At 37.7% G+C, this 16,360-nt stretch overlaps 1 protein-coding gene across 4 annotated transcripts in view; it reads right to left on the reverse strand.

Moving 5' to 3' along the window:
* Positions 1 to 15,570, reverse strand: part of SMIM15 (small integral membrane protein 15) — a 29,674-nt gene extending 14,104 nt beyond the window's left edge. The window contains exons 1-2 of one of the 4 annotated variants that reach the window (XM_053701312.1): positions 15,365 to 15,570; positions 9,851 to 9,940 (exon numbers count right to left, since the gene is read on the reverse strand). The gene's annotated coding sequence lies outside the window, so the exon portion shown is untranslated. Of the gene's footprint in view, positions 1 to 9,850; positions 9,941 to 15,360 lie in introns of all 4 variants that reach the window. The other 3 variants (XM_053701314.1, XM_053701313.1, XM_053701310.1) reach the window with 3 other exon arrangements.
* Between the last annotated feature and the right edge of the window lie 790 nt (positions 15,571 to 16,360).

Genomic DNA, 16,360 nt, shown 5'->3' on the forward strand with positions numbered 1-16,360 from the left:
ACTTGCACAGTGCAGCCAGAGCACAGCACTGTTTGAAGAGGAGAACAGCCTGATGTGGAGCAGCAATGCAAAGCGAAAAAGAGTTAAAGGACCAGTTAATACAGTAAATTTGTATATTCAACAAATGCATGATAAGACAATGCAACAGCACTTAGTCTGAACTTCAAATGAGTAGTAGATTTTTTTTCTGACAAATTCAGTTTGTCTAAGTTATGTCTATTTACACTCCCCCTGTATCACGTGACAGCCATCAGCTAACCACAACTGCATATACGTATATTCTGTGAATTCTTGCACATGCTCAGTAGGAGCCAACAATTCATTATGTATAAATATAAAGACTGTACAATTTGTTAATGGAAGTAAATTGGAAAGTTGTTTAAAAATGGCTGCTCTATCTGAATCATGGAAGTTTCAGTTTGACTTGAGTGTCCCTTTAACAGTTCCTGCATGTGTCTGTCCTTTCTGCAATCTCAGATCACAGCATGCTCCACTTGATATAGCCTCCTTTTTACTCACTAGAATATCCATTGTTTATAATAAGCAATTTCCAATAGTAAAAAGAAAACTCCAAGATGGGCAACTTCTGAACATTCATTTTACACCATTTCCCCTCCAACTGTTCCTTCAGGTACACAACCCCAGCATAAACGGAGGGCTGCCCGTACTAATTTCTTTATGTGTGTGTCTTGTTCACCGGGCCTACATTATTGTTCTTTGTGTAAACTTCTGCTTATATTTATGAATCTCTGTACATTATATTCCATTGCACTGAAGCGTACACAGTTTCCAATTGATTAAAAAAGTACTAATGCATCGATCTTAAAAAAAAAAAAAAAAAAAAAAAAAGTAAAATGTTGGCACAGTGACATTAATACACTTATCAGCCACTATGATGGAACGTCTGACACAAATGCCTATGAATTCACCATTAGAAGAAAATGCCTGAAAAAATCAGCTGGTCTAAAGACCAGTATCAAGAAGCCTTCTCTGTGCAGATCAGGATTGCATATACTTATCACAGTGCTTTTATTATCCTGTAAATACAGATGCATTGCAGAAATATGCAACAGTGTGAGCTTCTAAAGCATTAGATCTGCAAATTCTATTTCTAACTGAAGTAACCAACTGATATTAACGTAAACAAGATTGTTTCCAACACAAATAGTGTTCTATTTTCATAGGCTGCACTATGATCCCACACAGCCTGGTGAAATTACAAGAAAACGTGAGAACTAATAAGGAGGGATCACTCCTTGACTACTGAAACAAGCACATTCCAAACGTTAGACAAGTTTACTCACATTATAAAATAATGAAAAAGCTGAACGATGCTGTTCAGGCAGTTTTCAGTAAGACTGCTAGATAAAAAGTGACATTTAAAATGTATTACAGTTCTTTGTTGTTGGAAAAATGGAGGCTCTTGTTCTGCTTGAGGGGAGTGTCCCTATTCACCAAAAGACCTACGCGAGTTGTCCTTTTAAACCGGTGAACAATCTACTGAAACCTTGTGCACAAACAATTCTTATTAGTGCAAAATCATAACAACTTTATCTTAAAAGGATATTTTTTTGCACTTGTTTAATATATATATATATATATATGTATAATAATATAAAGGTCCATTTTTAACAAAACTAATTACAATGGTATGTAAATGCAAATTAGTGAGTGATGTGACCCTTCATTTAAAGAGGTAAGCTATGTCAGATTAGGGATCTTAACCCTCTAAGGAAAGCACTGGGGGGTCATAGGCTCGGCAACAGACAGGCCTCTACCTCCATATAATATTTCCCTTGTGTTACAGGGGACCAAAGTTGTTGTTTTTACTGTGATCATCTGCATCCTAGGGAATATATTACTATTGAAAGGTTTCTCCGTTCTCCCATATTTCTCCACCAAAAGGAAAATGTGTCACTAGCACAATACAGTAGCATCCACTGCACAGAGCTAAGAATGTAGGGAGGGGGCAGTGATATCCTCCACACTGGACTGGAGAAAAAGAGGGGGGGGGGGAAAAGGTTTGTTTTTTTTTGCATAAATGATTTATTTATAAAATATTTTACCAGGAAGGATACATTGAGATTTCTCTCGTTTTCAAATATGACCTGGGTCCACAAAACATCGCATTAATACAATAAAATACAAAAACAATAATGATACACAATATATATGTTTTAGAATCCAGACGCACCCTCCATCTTTCCAGCCTTGTGTTTAAGAGCTTTTCTGGGAAGCTCCCACCCTACCTGAGCAGAATGCTCTCACCGGCTATTCCCTCCGATCCAGTACCGGCACATTATTTAGTCTGCTTCCATACAAAAAGAAAGCAGCTCAATCCTCCTTTTCCTACAGAGCACCACAATAATGGAACTACCTCCCACACACTTTCAAACCTTCCCCAAGCCTAATATCCTTTAAGAGATCCCTCTCTACATATCTCAAACCAGAATGCACCTGTCATGGTTGATTATATATTTCCTACCTGTTCTATGTTAAATTTTGCATCTATTATGTATTAATATTGTTTTTGTATTTTAATTGTACCCTATTGTATCAATGTTTTGTGGACCCAGGACATACTTTAAAACGAGAGAAATCTCAATGTATCCTTCCTGGTAAAATATTTTATAAGTAAATATGCAAACATTTAACATAGAACAGGTAGGATTTATTTAATCAACCATAACAGGTGCATTCTGTTTTGAGATATGTAGAGAGGGATCTCTTAAAGGATATTAGGCTTGGGGAAGGTTTGAAAGTGTGCGGGAGGTCATTCCATAATTGTGGCGCTCTGTAGGAAAAGGAGGATTGAGCTGCTTTCTTTTTGTATTGAGGCAGACTAAATAATGTGCTTGTACTGGATCGGAGGTTATAGGAGGTGGGAATAGCCGGGGAGAGCATTCTGCTCAGATAGGGTGGGAGCTTCCCAGAAAGGCTCTTAAACACAAGGCAGGAAAGATGGAGGGTGCTTCTGGATTCCAGCGTCAGCTAGTTTAGTTCTTTTAGCATGTCACAATGGTGGGTCCTGTAGTTACATTGTAGCACAAAGCGGCAGAACGAGTTATACAATGTATTAAAGTGAAGGTAAAGTTTTAGGGAAATGAAAGCAGTATTGTGTTAATTGTTCCAAATATAGCAAGATCGCTAAGTTTGTATGACATATTACTATATATATATATCAATATAAAATAAATAGTTTTTCTTTACGTGACCGGCCGATTAAAGCTCCTCATTCCAGTTATTTCCTGCTTTCTTGTTGTATTACGTATAGAGCGTTGCCACCTGCTCTATACGTATGGTAAATGCGCGTTCTCGATTTTCTTCAATCTTGCGCATGCGCACATTACGCCTCAACCTCAATTTGTGCCTGCGCGACTAAAGACTATTACCATCTGAAATATATATCTATTCATTCATTACTATCTTGTAAGCGAAGTGTAAAGGCTGCTTGCCGTTTTCTAACAGACGATACTTTTGACAATTGTTGCTAAACAAAGTGCGTTCGGGCGAGTTGCGCATGCGCAAAGCTGGAACGAGCACGGCTTATAAGATACAGGAAGTGTATCTAACGCATGCACAGATGAAATAGTTATGCAGTGACGTCAAATGACGGCCACCTAACGGCCAGACAGATAATTGGATAATAGAACAACGTGACCTGGCTGCCAAAAAAAAAAAATTACGGGCAGATTACAGAACGAGGAGAATAGAGTTTGCAAAAGCAGATAAAACGTTAAATATCGATTTTCTACGAAATTGATGAATTAAACTCACATTATTTTTAATGCTACTTACATTTGAAAAGTTAGAAAGATGAGAACTTTACCTTCACTTTAAGGCGAGTTTGCGGTGCAGGTGCATATACTACGTCCCCGTAATCCATGATAGGCATCAGCATTTGCTGTACAATGGTTTCCTTTACTGTAGGGCTGAGGCAGGATTTGTTTCTGTACAGGGCACCTAGTTTTGGATAAAGTCTAGATGCAAGTTTTTCTATGTGGAGGCCAAAAGATAGATTGGGGTCCAACAATATACCCAAGTATTTGAAAGAGTGGACTGCGGTCAGTGTGCAATTAGATTTTGTTTTGCTGCGTAGATGGGAATTTTTTAATTTGTGTAATTTAGGTCCCGTTCCAAAGATCATTGTGACAGTTTTGTCAGTGTTTAGTAAGAGTTTGTTTTTTTGAGATCCACTATTCTACCTCTGAACTGGTCTTGGAGCACTGCTTCAAGCTGCGGCAGATTGGAATTGTTTGCATAGATTACCGTGTCATCTGCGTACGGTTGAGGATTTGCAGACATTAGGCAAATCATTTATAAAAATAATGTGAATAGTAGGGGGCCGAAAATGGAACACCACATGTGAGGGAGTTGCTGTCAGATATTGAGACATAGTGTGATCGATCCGATACATATGATCGAAACCAGGTTAACGGAATATCAGCAATACCAGAGTTTTTTAGTTTGAGTAGTAGTAGGTCGTGGTCAACTGTGTCAAAGGCCTTTGCAAAATCAAGGAAAATAGCTCCAGTTAGGTCTCCTTGTTCCATGCCAGTTTGGATGTCGTTGCAAGCTTTTAGGAGGGCAGTTGAAGTGGAGTGATTCAGGCGAAAACCTGATTGCTCAGGGGTCAGATAGTTAGATTGTTGGTAATACTCACATAGTTGCGTATGGACGCATTTTTCTAAGATTTTTGACAATACTGGGAGCAATGATATAGGGCGATAGTTAGAAACCAAGGTTAACTCCCCACATTTATGGATAGGCACTACTCTTGCAGTTTTCCAAAGTTTGGGTATGTATCCAGATACCAAGGATTCGTTAATTAGGGTTGTGACAGGTTTAGCAATTGCCGGCGCACTGAGCTTCAATAGCTTTGCCGGGATTTGATCAGGTCCAGGCTGATTTTTCATTTTTAGATTATTAACGTGTTTCTTAATGACATTGATGGGTACAGGTCTAAAATTGAACTTCTCTATATTGGGTCTTTGCTGATTTAGTGGGGCCTGATCCACATTTGTAGTTTCAGGATGCGTGTCATTTATTAGTTTGTCAATCAGGGTGGTGGAGCATCCGACAAAATAACTATTAAAAAGGCATTTGCTACTTCTAAGGAGAGTTGCAGGGTTTGTCCACACTGACAGTGGATTGGTGGATTTTGGAAGTTATTTATGAGTTTCCAAAACTTTCTAGGATTTGATATGTTATTGTTCAGATTTTCACAGAAATATTGGGCCTTGGCCAATTTGGTTTGTTAAGTGCATATATTTCGCCATTTTCTATATACTTAGTGATCGTTCATAGAGTGTCAGGAATCAGACTGACGAGAAGTGCAAAAATAATCACACCTTTATTAATACCAAAAAAATAATAAAAAGTCCACAAGTCAAATAAGCCAGGAGTCAAAACCAGAGCTGGTAGTCAGACGAGCCGAGTCAGGAGCCAAAGCAAATAGTCAGACAAGCCGGAATCAGGAACAAGGAGAACAGCAGAATCAGGAGGGACGTCAGACAGCCAGGTAATACACAGGAACTGGAACTCACAAACAGGTCTGAGACAACGCAAGGGCAGAGCATACTGAACAGAGGCCCTTTAAATAATAAGTGATGACATCACAATTCTGAGACTGCATCCTGTCTCACATGGATGATGTACACCAGTCTGAGCATAAAAGGGCATGCAGGAAATTAGCAGCATCACACACTATGCACCAGAGTCAGCAAGAGAGGTGAGTAAAACGGCTGCCAGCAGCACATGGAAAACAAAGCAGGGAAAAAACCCTGACATAGAGCATGTATGCTTGAACGTTGACCACAATGAATCCCGAAACTGGTACATTTAAATGAGGTCAGCTGTGATCCAATTCAAGTGTGCTCCTTTTACTCTCACCTTACGCAGTGGGGCATGTAAATTCCATACTTGTAGGAGTTCAGACTGAAAGAATTCAACTGCAGAGTCTAGATCTGGGATTAGGTTTAATCTGTGCCAGGGGAGATTCATTTAGAAATGATTGAAGATTACATTTTTTGAAGGACCTGGTGATTTTAGCCTCGGGAGAGGATTTAGTTGCCTTTATTTTGCGCACGCAGTACACTAAGCAGTGATCACTGAAATTGTTAGGGAGAACACCTTCCTCCTGGATTCGGTCGGGAGAAGTGGAGAGAATCCAATCGAGCAGGGTGTGATTATTGCTTTTGATGTTTATGCGAGTTGGGGAGGAGATTAATTGCGTTAGCTGCAAAGATTTAAACAGCAAGCTACTTATTTTTTGGATTCAGCCAATCAATATTAAAATCTCCAAAAACCAAAATTTCACTTTTTGGGTTTTGAGCTATGGTTTCACTAAAGGAGATGTGCTATGTCAGAAAGGGAATGCACAGGGGAGCTAGGTGGGCGGTAGATTCCTGCAACAATGATTGCTTTACTGCACAGGATCTCGATTGTGAAAGAAAGGAAATCAAAGGTGGCAGGAGAGCTAGATTTTTGTAAGGGGGTGTACTTTGTGGAATTGTCAACATAAATTACAATGCCGCCTCCTCTCTTTGCTCTATTATTTCTATGGCATGAATACCCATATATTGCAATGGCAGAGTCAGGTATTTTTGCGGTTAGCCACGATTCAGAGATCACAATGATTTTGGGCTTGTATTGTAAACACCATGCTTGCAGTGCATCAATTTTTGGTAGTAAGCTGCGGATATTACAGTGCACAAAGGAGAGTCCTTTTTTAGCTGGAAGGCTAGGAATGGAATTTGTTGGTGGACCAGGGTTAGACTCTACATCATTTGCAAGGGAAAGTAACATAAGGAATAGGAATTTGGAAATCCTTTTTGAGGTGTGTGCTTATGGCGTTAGTGATGCGAACAAAATTGGAGTGAGAAAAGGGTTATCACGAACAGTATGGTCATGTTTGGATTCATGTTAGTGATATGAGGTGTATAGATGAAAATAAAACAAAATGGTCAAAGGGATCTGAAACCCAATTTATTTTTCTTGCATAATTCAGATAGAGCAAGCAATTTTAAGCATCTTTCTAATTTACTCCTATTAACAATTTCTTTGTTCTCTTGGTTTCTTTATTTGAAAAGCTGGAATGTAAGCATAGGAGCCGGCCCATTTTTTGGTTCAGAACCCTGGGCAGCGTTTGATAATTGGTGGCTACCCAAGTGCTGAACCAAATGGACCAGCTCCTAAGCTTTACATTCCAGCTTTTCAAATAAAGATATCAAGAGAATGAAGAAAAATGAATAGGAGTAAAATTAGAAAGTTTCTTAAAATTGCCTACTCTATCTGAATCATAAGAAAATAAAATGGGTTTCATATCCCTTTAATTAAGAGCATAGGAGTTAAATGAGGGGTGAATGTGTGAGGCCAGGATAAGTGAGGGTTCAACAAAGTGTGCCAGGCTAATGCTAAACCCAAATTAGTCTCTGCAAAAGTGTTAATACCAAAAAGGTCTCATAAAGGGACAGTCAAGTCAAAATTAAAACATTCATGATTCAGATATAACACAAATTTTAAACAACATTCCAATTCACTTCTATTATCTTAATGTGCACAGTCTTTTTAAATTCACACTTTCTAAAAGGCACCAGCTCCTACTGAGCATGTGCAAGATTCACAGGATATATGCATTTTGTTATTGGCTGATAGCGGTCACATGATGCCTTAGGAAGGAAACTATAAATGACATCTGTCAGAAAAAAACCCCAAAAAACACCTTTTGCAATTTTTTTTTTTATGCATTGGATTATGCTATTCTACTGTGTATAGTGGTCCTTTTAGTAATCATGAATCAATGAAAATTGATCAAGATCCAGGAGTACCCTAAAATCAGTTTATATATTTTTACAATGAACTTAAAGTGAATGTAAATTTTGAGGCTTAAGTGCCCGGTTTTTAAAAATTTGATTTAAAAAAACAAACAAAAAAAAAAAAAAAAAACCAGGGGCACTTTAATTCATAAAAATTTACATTTCACTCCTGTTGTGAGGAGAAAAAAAAAATACTTACCTTTTAATCTTCAGAGCAGCTCCAGCTTCCTCTGGTCGTCGCAAGCCATTTCTGATGTCAGAAATGATGGATAGGTCATCCTCCAATCACAGTTTCCCCCCTCCGGGGGAATCCATGTCTGATTCAACGCCATGATTGGAGGAAGCCGGATTCCTCATTTTAGACCCAGGAAGAGGCTTTTGCAAAGGGTGGACGAAGCTGGAGCTGCTGTGAAGATTGAAAAGGTAAAAAAAAAACAACAAAAAAAAACACAGGACTGAAATGTAAATTTTGATGAATTAAAGTGCCCCTGTATTTAACCATATTTTTAAAAACCGGACACTCGCACATAATATAATTGCATATTAAAAGTTATAGTAGTATTGCTCTCTGTAGTGATTTTTTGCCCTTTTGAATTTGTTTACCTGCTGATGAAGAATAATCTTACAGACCTAGTTATTTTGAGAATGTATCTTTTAATCCTCTAATCTACTTTTGCAAATCCGCAAGCACTTCCTTTTTTATTAATTAAGATTATTATTTTTTTAGTTTTACATTAGGAACACCTGTATTTTATAATAGCTCAGCCTTGTTCTAGGTAACACATTTTCATAATAGCTCAGAAGAAATAGAATGTGGCAGATGAGCTTCTTTGAAGTTTTCATTGCTACTGGCTAGCACAGAATGAAGTTCAAAACTACATTTTAGAAATTACCTAGATTATGCTCGTGACTCTTGAATGGATAAATAAAACTGGCTGAAATCTGGCACTTTACCTTGGACTAGTAATTAATATAAACCCTGAGAATCTGAATCTGTTCAGTAGTGAGTTTGACACTTAATAGCTGACAAAGATAGGGTGCATAAGCATGCAATGCATGTAAGGAGGGAGAGAGAAAAAGAACAAGAGAAAAAGATAGATAGATGATGTTACCTTATAGTTATGTTAAAGGGATATAAAACACAATTTTTTTTTTCTTTCATGATTCAGATAGAGAATGCAATTTTAAGCAACTTTTTAATTTATTCCTATTATCAATTTTTCTTCTACATTTAGCCACCAATCAGCAAACGCTACTCAGGTGCTGAACCAAAAATGGGCTGGCTCCTAAGCTTACATTCCTTCTTTTTCGAATAAAGATACAAAGAGAAATTGATAATTAAAGGGCCATAATACCCAAATGTTTAAACAATTGAAAGTGATGCAGTCTAGCTGTAAAAAGCTGACTAGAAAATATCACCTGAACATCTCTATGTAAAAAAGAAAGATATTTTACCTCAAAAGTTCCTCAGTAGCCACATCCCACTGTAAAGGATTTCTAAGCAGCATATTAGTATGTCTGTCCCGGGACAGCCGAAGGGATGAGCCTCGTGCACTCTCATGTTATTTCCCTATTCAGGGAAAGGAAGTTTACAATGAAATCTCATGAGAATTAAGTGAAATCTCATGAGATCACAGTAAAAGAGTTCATGACCTCAGCACTGCTGATGGGCTGCTGTTCATTTCTTCATTTATTTTTTTTTACCTGCAGCTGAGTATATGTTTTAGACAGAACTTACCCTGCTGAGCTGAGGAAATTGTGAGGTAAAATATCTTCCTTTTTTACATAGAGATGCTCAGGTGATATTTTCCTGTCAGCTTTTTACAGTTATATTGCATCAGTTTCAAGTGATTTAGCATTTGAGTATTATGTTCCTTTAATAGGAGTAAATTAGAAAGTTGCATGGTCTATTTAAATCATGAAGAAAAAAAAAAAAAAGTGTGTTTCATATCACTTTGGTCATACAATTTATCCATAACTCTATAATATTTTTTACAAATTGGGCATCATCTTATGTACACTCAAATACCCACATTGGACTCCCACTACCTCTTGTTTTGATGGTAACTGACGCAATCTCTTCATGCGCAATGTTCTTGATATTTATTTTGGTCTTCAGTTAACTGTAGAATGAGAAGAAAAAAAAAAAAAAAAACTATTAGTTCATAATAGTAAATGCAAAGCTGTATTTATTAAAAAGGTACATGAAAACTAAAAAACAAAATACGTTTTCTTGATTGAGAAAGAATACAATTTTAAACAACTTTCCAATTTACTTCTATTATCTATTTTACTTTATTCTCTTGTTATCCTTTGTTGAAGAAAAAGCAATGCATTACTGGGAGCTAGTTAACACATTGGATAAGCCAATTACTTGAGGCATATTTGTGCAGCCACCAATCAGCAGCTCCAGAGCCTACCTATGTATCCTTTTCAACAAAGGATACCTACAGAACAAAACAAATTAGATAAAAGTAGCAACTTGGAATGTTGTTTTAAATCTCATGCTGTATCTGAATTAAAGGGAAAAAATGGGTTTCATGCCCCTTTAAAGGGCCATAAGTCATAAAATGACATGCTCTTAATTACAGCATATAATTTTAGGACCAGTAACCCTGCACCTTTATGTATTTAACCCCCACAAAAAAAGGTTACATACATAGTAGAAACCATAGTGTTCAGCAGCACTTTTTGTACAATCCAGCTGTGTAGGCTCAGCAAAGCACTACTGGGAGCCGTTTGGCGCTATGCACATATGCCTCGCCATTTGCTTACCCGATGAGTTCAGCTAGGTCCAGTAGTGCATTGTTATTTACATGCAAGTAATAGTGCAATAATTAAGTGCTCTGTGTTTAACCCTTGCAAAGGGCTTAAAACACATAAAGGGACAGTCTACTCCAAAATATTGATTGTTTAAAAAAAGAGATAATGCCTTTACTACCCATTCCCCAGCTTTGCACAACCAACATTGTTATACTAATATACTTTATCACGCTTAAAACTCTAAAATTCTACCCGTTTCTAAGCCACTACAGACAGTCTCTTATCTCATAAATTGTATTAGCTTTTTACAGCCAGACACTGCTAATTCATGTGTGCCATATACATAACATTGTGCTCATTTCCATGGAGTTGTGTAATAGCTATGAAATAAAAGGGCAGTCTGCAGACGCTTAGATACAAGGTAACACATACGTAAAACATATTAACAGTGTTGGTTGTGCAAAACTTGGGAATGGGTAATAAAAGGATTATCTATCATTTTAAACAACAACAATTTGAGTAGACCGTCCCTTTAAAATCAACTCTAGAGCAGCAATGGCCTACTGAGAACTAGCTGAAGACATCTGGCTAGCAAATGATATATAGATATAGCCACCAATCAGCAGCTAGCCTCCAATTGTGCATTGTTGCTCCTGAGTAGAGCTGCAACAACTAATCGATAGAACCAATAATAATCGATTATGAAAATAGTTGTCAACGAATCTCATAATCGATTAGTTGGTCTGTGCACGGCCCAACTGCTTTACTCTGATGAGCTCATGCACATGGTGTTGTGTTTTATGGTTATGGCCTTAGCCTAAAAGACGTCTACAGATGTTTACAACTACTCCTGGCGTATGTACAACCCAGAAATACAATAGGAGTCATCATATGGACTGTTTATATTAAATCAGGTGATTTGGGACTATGCTTTGCATGATTTAGTGCCGAGCTTGTTATTTACACCTAACCCTAGACTGATGGGAGTTATTTAAATTAATATGCATTATTGTCTGTTTGCACAATTATTAGTGGATTGCTTGCTATTGCTGATTATATGTACTGATATATATGTACAGATAAAGTGTAAGGCTTTGTCCCGATATTGATAGTCATTAGCGCTTTTTACATTTCTAATTAATTGTAATACGTACCAAATTCAACCTCTAAGTGTGTGTATTATATTTTTCCCTAACCTTTATAGCTGGCTATTTACCATTGCATATAGATATTCAAGATATTTTTATGTTATACTGAAGTCCAGGCTTACTTTGTTAAGAAGCTCTTGCATTGGTGAAGCTAATAAAGAGAAATATCCCACCTTGGTGATATTGGCAAAACCCTACCTATGCATCTCAGACACCATCTGAGCACCTCTTTTCTGCTGCAGGCAAAATAGCTGCAAAAAGAGAGCCAGCCTCAGCCAGGAGCATGTGGTCACGTTGTCATTTTTGCATTTGAATGCAGAGTTACTGAGAGAGCGAATAACAGAATGTTATTAACAGTGATAGTCTAACTCTTTGTAGTTCTACCTCTTTTGAAAGAGTTTGTTTTGTTTGTTTTTTTTTTGCTTGATTATAAAAATATGTTCTCCTGCCGGTTGAAATTTTATGTCCGGAGCCCGAAATGGAGTCTGCGAATCACCAGGACCACCGGACTTAGCAATGACCTTACATGCAAGGTGGTTATAGAAAAGTTACTGTGCTTTTTTTGTATACACTGTCTGGTGGGTGCTAATTTGTACCAACTGTGAGCAAGTTTGGGGCTTATGCATATATAGTGTGCATGCATAGTTGCCTCAGGCGAATAGTACGTCTACGCACATGAGGCTGATGTATGAGCACTAAGGCTTATACGTATTCACTGTGTGTGCTTAGGGCTGTGTCTGATAATATCAAGTGTGTATACACATTTTACTTATCCTCCTTTGAATACTGTATTCAGAACTTTGGCTTCCTTCTAAAAAAAAAAAAAAAAAGGGCACTGCTGGTTTCAAATATCATCATGTCATGGTACTTATGTGTGTGCTTTGTGTACCAGTGCTGTGCTGCTCACCTTATGCTAAGGACAGGCATGTAACTCAGAGCGGGGGAGGGCTGTACATTTTTAGCAATTTTGGCCCTCTTTGGGCCAAAATTGGAATGAAACATTTTCGGCAGCACAAATTTTGGTGCATCTCTAGTATTATTCTTTATTTAGTTCTGTCACTGAAGAACAAAGGAAGAGAAAAACACAAGCGCCCACCACAAACCTCTAAGGGTAAAAGTTTTAATGTAAAATAAAATTGCGCTATATAAAAGTGCACGTACAAGATATAAAACAAAACAATAGCAATAGTGAATAATGTCACCGTATGCAGCTGCTTTGCCGGACCGATTCAATCTTGAACTTAAAGGCTCCTGCTGAAATCCTTATTTCATCACCAATTGGGTGTGCGGATTATTTTCATCGTTTTCTGATATATACAGATGTTCCTATGGGACTGTGACTGGTCCCCACTTTCAAGGTCTGTGCTTTATATATTGGATTATAATTATATTTAGAATACAGGAGTATACAATTGTGTATGAGACTGTGGACATTTCCATCTAGATACTTTGGACATACCTATTGATTGCTTCTGAGAGTCCACGATACATTAATTTTAACAAAATTAATGTATTCTTGTTTTTAATGAGATTTTATCATGGCCACAGTGGAATTATTTATATAGTGGCAGGATCCTTGGATATATCTATAGAGGGTAGCGCAACAGTTTCTATATCACTTGTGTTATTTAGTTCTGTGTAACAGAATCAGATTTAACTGATTTTGTTTTTGATACCAAAAGATAAAGTAAATTCACTAGTAGAAGTAAAATTTAAAACACATGCTCTGTCTGAACCACGAAAAATAATTTTGAGTTGTGTGTCCATTTAAACACAGTTACAAGCAAACAATGGTGCAATAATAATTAGAGCATTTTATTTACACATTTTGATGTCCCTTCAAAAAGACAACTAAATAATACTATTGTAGGAATCATTCATGATTTTTTAAGGAGATGGATGTAGGCAAATCCAGAACGTTAGCAGGCAGAGCAGGGACCTTAGCATTGGCACTCGTATTCCCCTCCACCTGTATGACCAATACCTGTTACAACATTCAGTGATACCTATATAAAGAATAACAGTATAGATTACACCTTCTGATACCATAAATACTTCTTCAGGATATACATTGCACCTTCTCATAGCCTCACCCCTGAAAATGCGGGGGCCTCCAAAGAGTGGGGCCCTGGGCAGATGCCCTCTCACCCTGCCCAAAGGACAGGCCTGAGGCAGAGCTATACTTTTATGATGGCTCCCAGAATTTGTCTAGCCCTGCTGTAAAATAACTATCATTTTAAAACATCATACTGCATTGTCAGTAACATTGATATTCCTCATGTTGCAATGTTTTGTGCTAATGAAACATTATTACATAGGCCAAGTCATGTCAGTAATCACTTGCTATTGATAATGAACCTTGTGAGTCACATATAGTTTTTATGGGCTATTTCTCTAAAAAAACTATTAAACCTGAAGCAATAAAAATATAGAAGTCACAGCCTGATCTTACAAAGAAAAACTAATCAAGACAACAAAGCATTCAACTATGTAATGCAAGTTGCAAACTTAAAGTGAATGTAAATTTTGATGCTAAAGTGCCCGGTTTTTAAAACTTTGATTAAAAACAGGGGCACTTTAATTCATCAAAATTTACATTTCACTCCTGTTGTGACAAAAAAACTTAACTTTTAAACTACACAGCAGCTGCTGCTTCCTCCGGTCTCACAAGCCATTTCTGATGTCAGAAATGATTGATAGGTCATCCTCCAATCACAGATTCCCCCCCCCCGGGGGATTCAGTGTCTGATTCACTGCTCTGATTGGAGGAAGCCAGATACCTCATTTTAGACCCAGGAAGAGGCTTTGAAACAGGTGGAGGAAGCTGGAGCTGCTGTGAAGATTAAAAAGTAAGTTTATTTTCACAACAGGAGTGAAATGAAAATATTGATGAATTAAAGTGCCCCTGTTTTTAATCAAAGTTTTAAAAACCGGGCACTTTAGCATCAAAATTTACATTCACTTTAAGAACTGACTGCTAAAATTATTAGCACAAATAGGAGGGGGGCAGTGCTTACCATCTTTTGACTTTTAGGTATTTGTTCCAGGCAAGTGGCCTAATGGACTTATTATTTTAATTTGGGACCTTCATGGCACTTTAATTCATATTAAAGGTACAAATAGTGAGTGCATGAATATAATATCTGTTAATAAAAATGTTCCCATTTTTATTCCAAATTCCTTATTAAGCCATTACTGTTACAGCAGCATAGGCAAGTGGGCTTTGAGTGCCCCATGAACTGATATGAAGCAAGTAATCACTGACACATTAATTGCCTCCAACAGCTTTTTAAGCATGTGGAGTGTTTGAATGAGGGTGTACAGGACATGCAAAGCATGTGTGTTACCCACTGAAGCATTTTTACTACTACAAGTCTATTCTGTTCTTATTTAAAATGCACTTGGGCACATTTGTATGCCCCTTAAAATATCAGTCTTCAGTTTTAATCCTTTGCACCCAATGACTAAAAGCTCTAGGAATGACCAGGTACACGTATGTGCTTTTGTCTGCACAAGGTTCTTATACATATTAATAAATGCTGACAGTTACCTGTTATAGGAAGAAACACGTGATTTGCTAGGGAAATATATATTTACTGTTCCAGATTTAAAATGTAATTACACCAACGCACCTACCTCCAAGCTCATAGATACAATCCCAGCACGCCTGACTAGGGTTAGAGAAACGGTGCAACAGGAAGAACACAGCACTACACTTCCCAGTTTCTGCCAGAAAAACTGTACAAAAAGCACTTCCTGGAGACATAATGGATCGAATATTTTGATTGGTTGCTATTTATTGTTAATCATTGGACGCGATGAGAATAGAGATGCGATTGGCCGGAAGTGGGCCACGTTGTTTTTACAGGTCACACAGTTAACCTCTTCCTGCCGAGTGCCATTGTCAATCGCTAAGGCGTAAAGAGACTGTGACTGTGTGAATGGGATGCATCATGCAGAAACCTATTTTATGGTGTAAAGCGGTTGCAGTTCAAAACATTTAAAACAGGTTTTTATTTAAATCGCATACAGCTTTTTTGGGGGACACAGACAAATTACGTTAGCTTTAACAACAGCCTAAAATCCTAAATTCTAAATATTAATTTAAATTCAGATTTTCAAAAACGGGATAATTGTATCTGCAAACGATCTAACTTGATCAATTGCAGCTGATTTGAACATCATTACTATGTTTTGTTGAGTTAACATTTTGGTGTAGTATAATAAACCCCTTCGCATACATTATACCTTTATATCACAATCATCTGGTGGTAGGGTTGCTAGTGCCACCTGTGCTCAAAAAATATGACTTATAGGTGACTGGACATGGATGGTTGGTGGGGGATACACAATGCCCCCCCCCCCCCTAGCACTTAGGACAGTGATTGTATCCCCTTGGATGCAGGGGTTAAGTCCAGCGGGAATTCATGGGAACGGAGTTCTTGCATTATTTTTTCAGGTGGAACTAAGTTCCCCCTGGACAGAGAACACAAATGCTTCAGTAAACACAGCTGCTGCTGGTGGTTGGAGCTGGAGCACTGTCTGGTTAGAGGGATAGTTAGCTCCTCTAGTAATGGGTAGTAACACTTCCTACAATGCACTAAATGCAAGCCTGTCAGCAGTCTGCTGTGT

This window comes from Bombina bombina, chromosome 2, assembly GCF_027579735.1.
Source record: "Bombina bombina isolate aBomBom1 chromosome 2, aBomBom1.pri, whole genome shotgun sequence".
Lineage (NCBI taxonomy): Eukaryota > Metazoa > Chordata > Amphibia > Anura > Bombinatoridae > Bombina > Bombina bombina.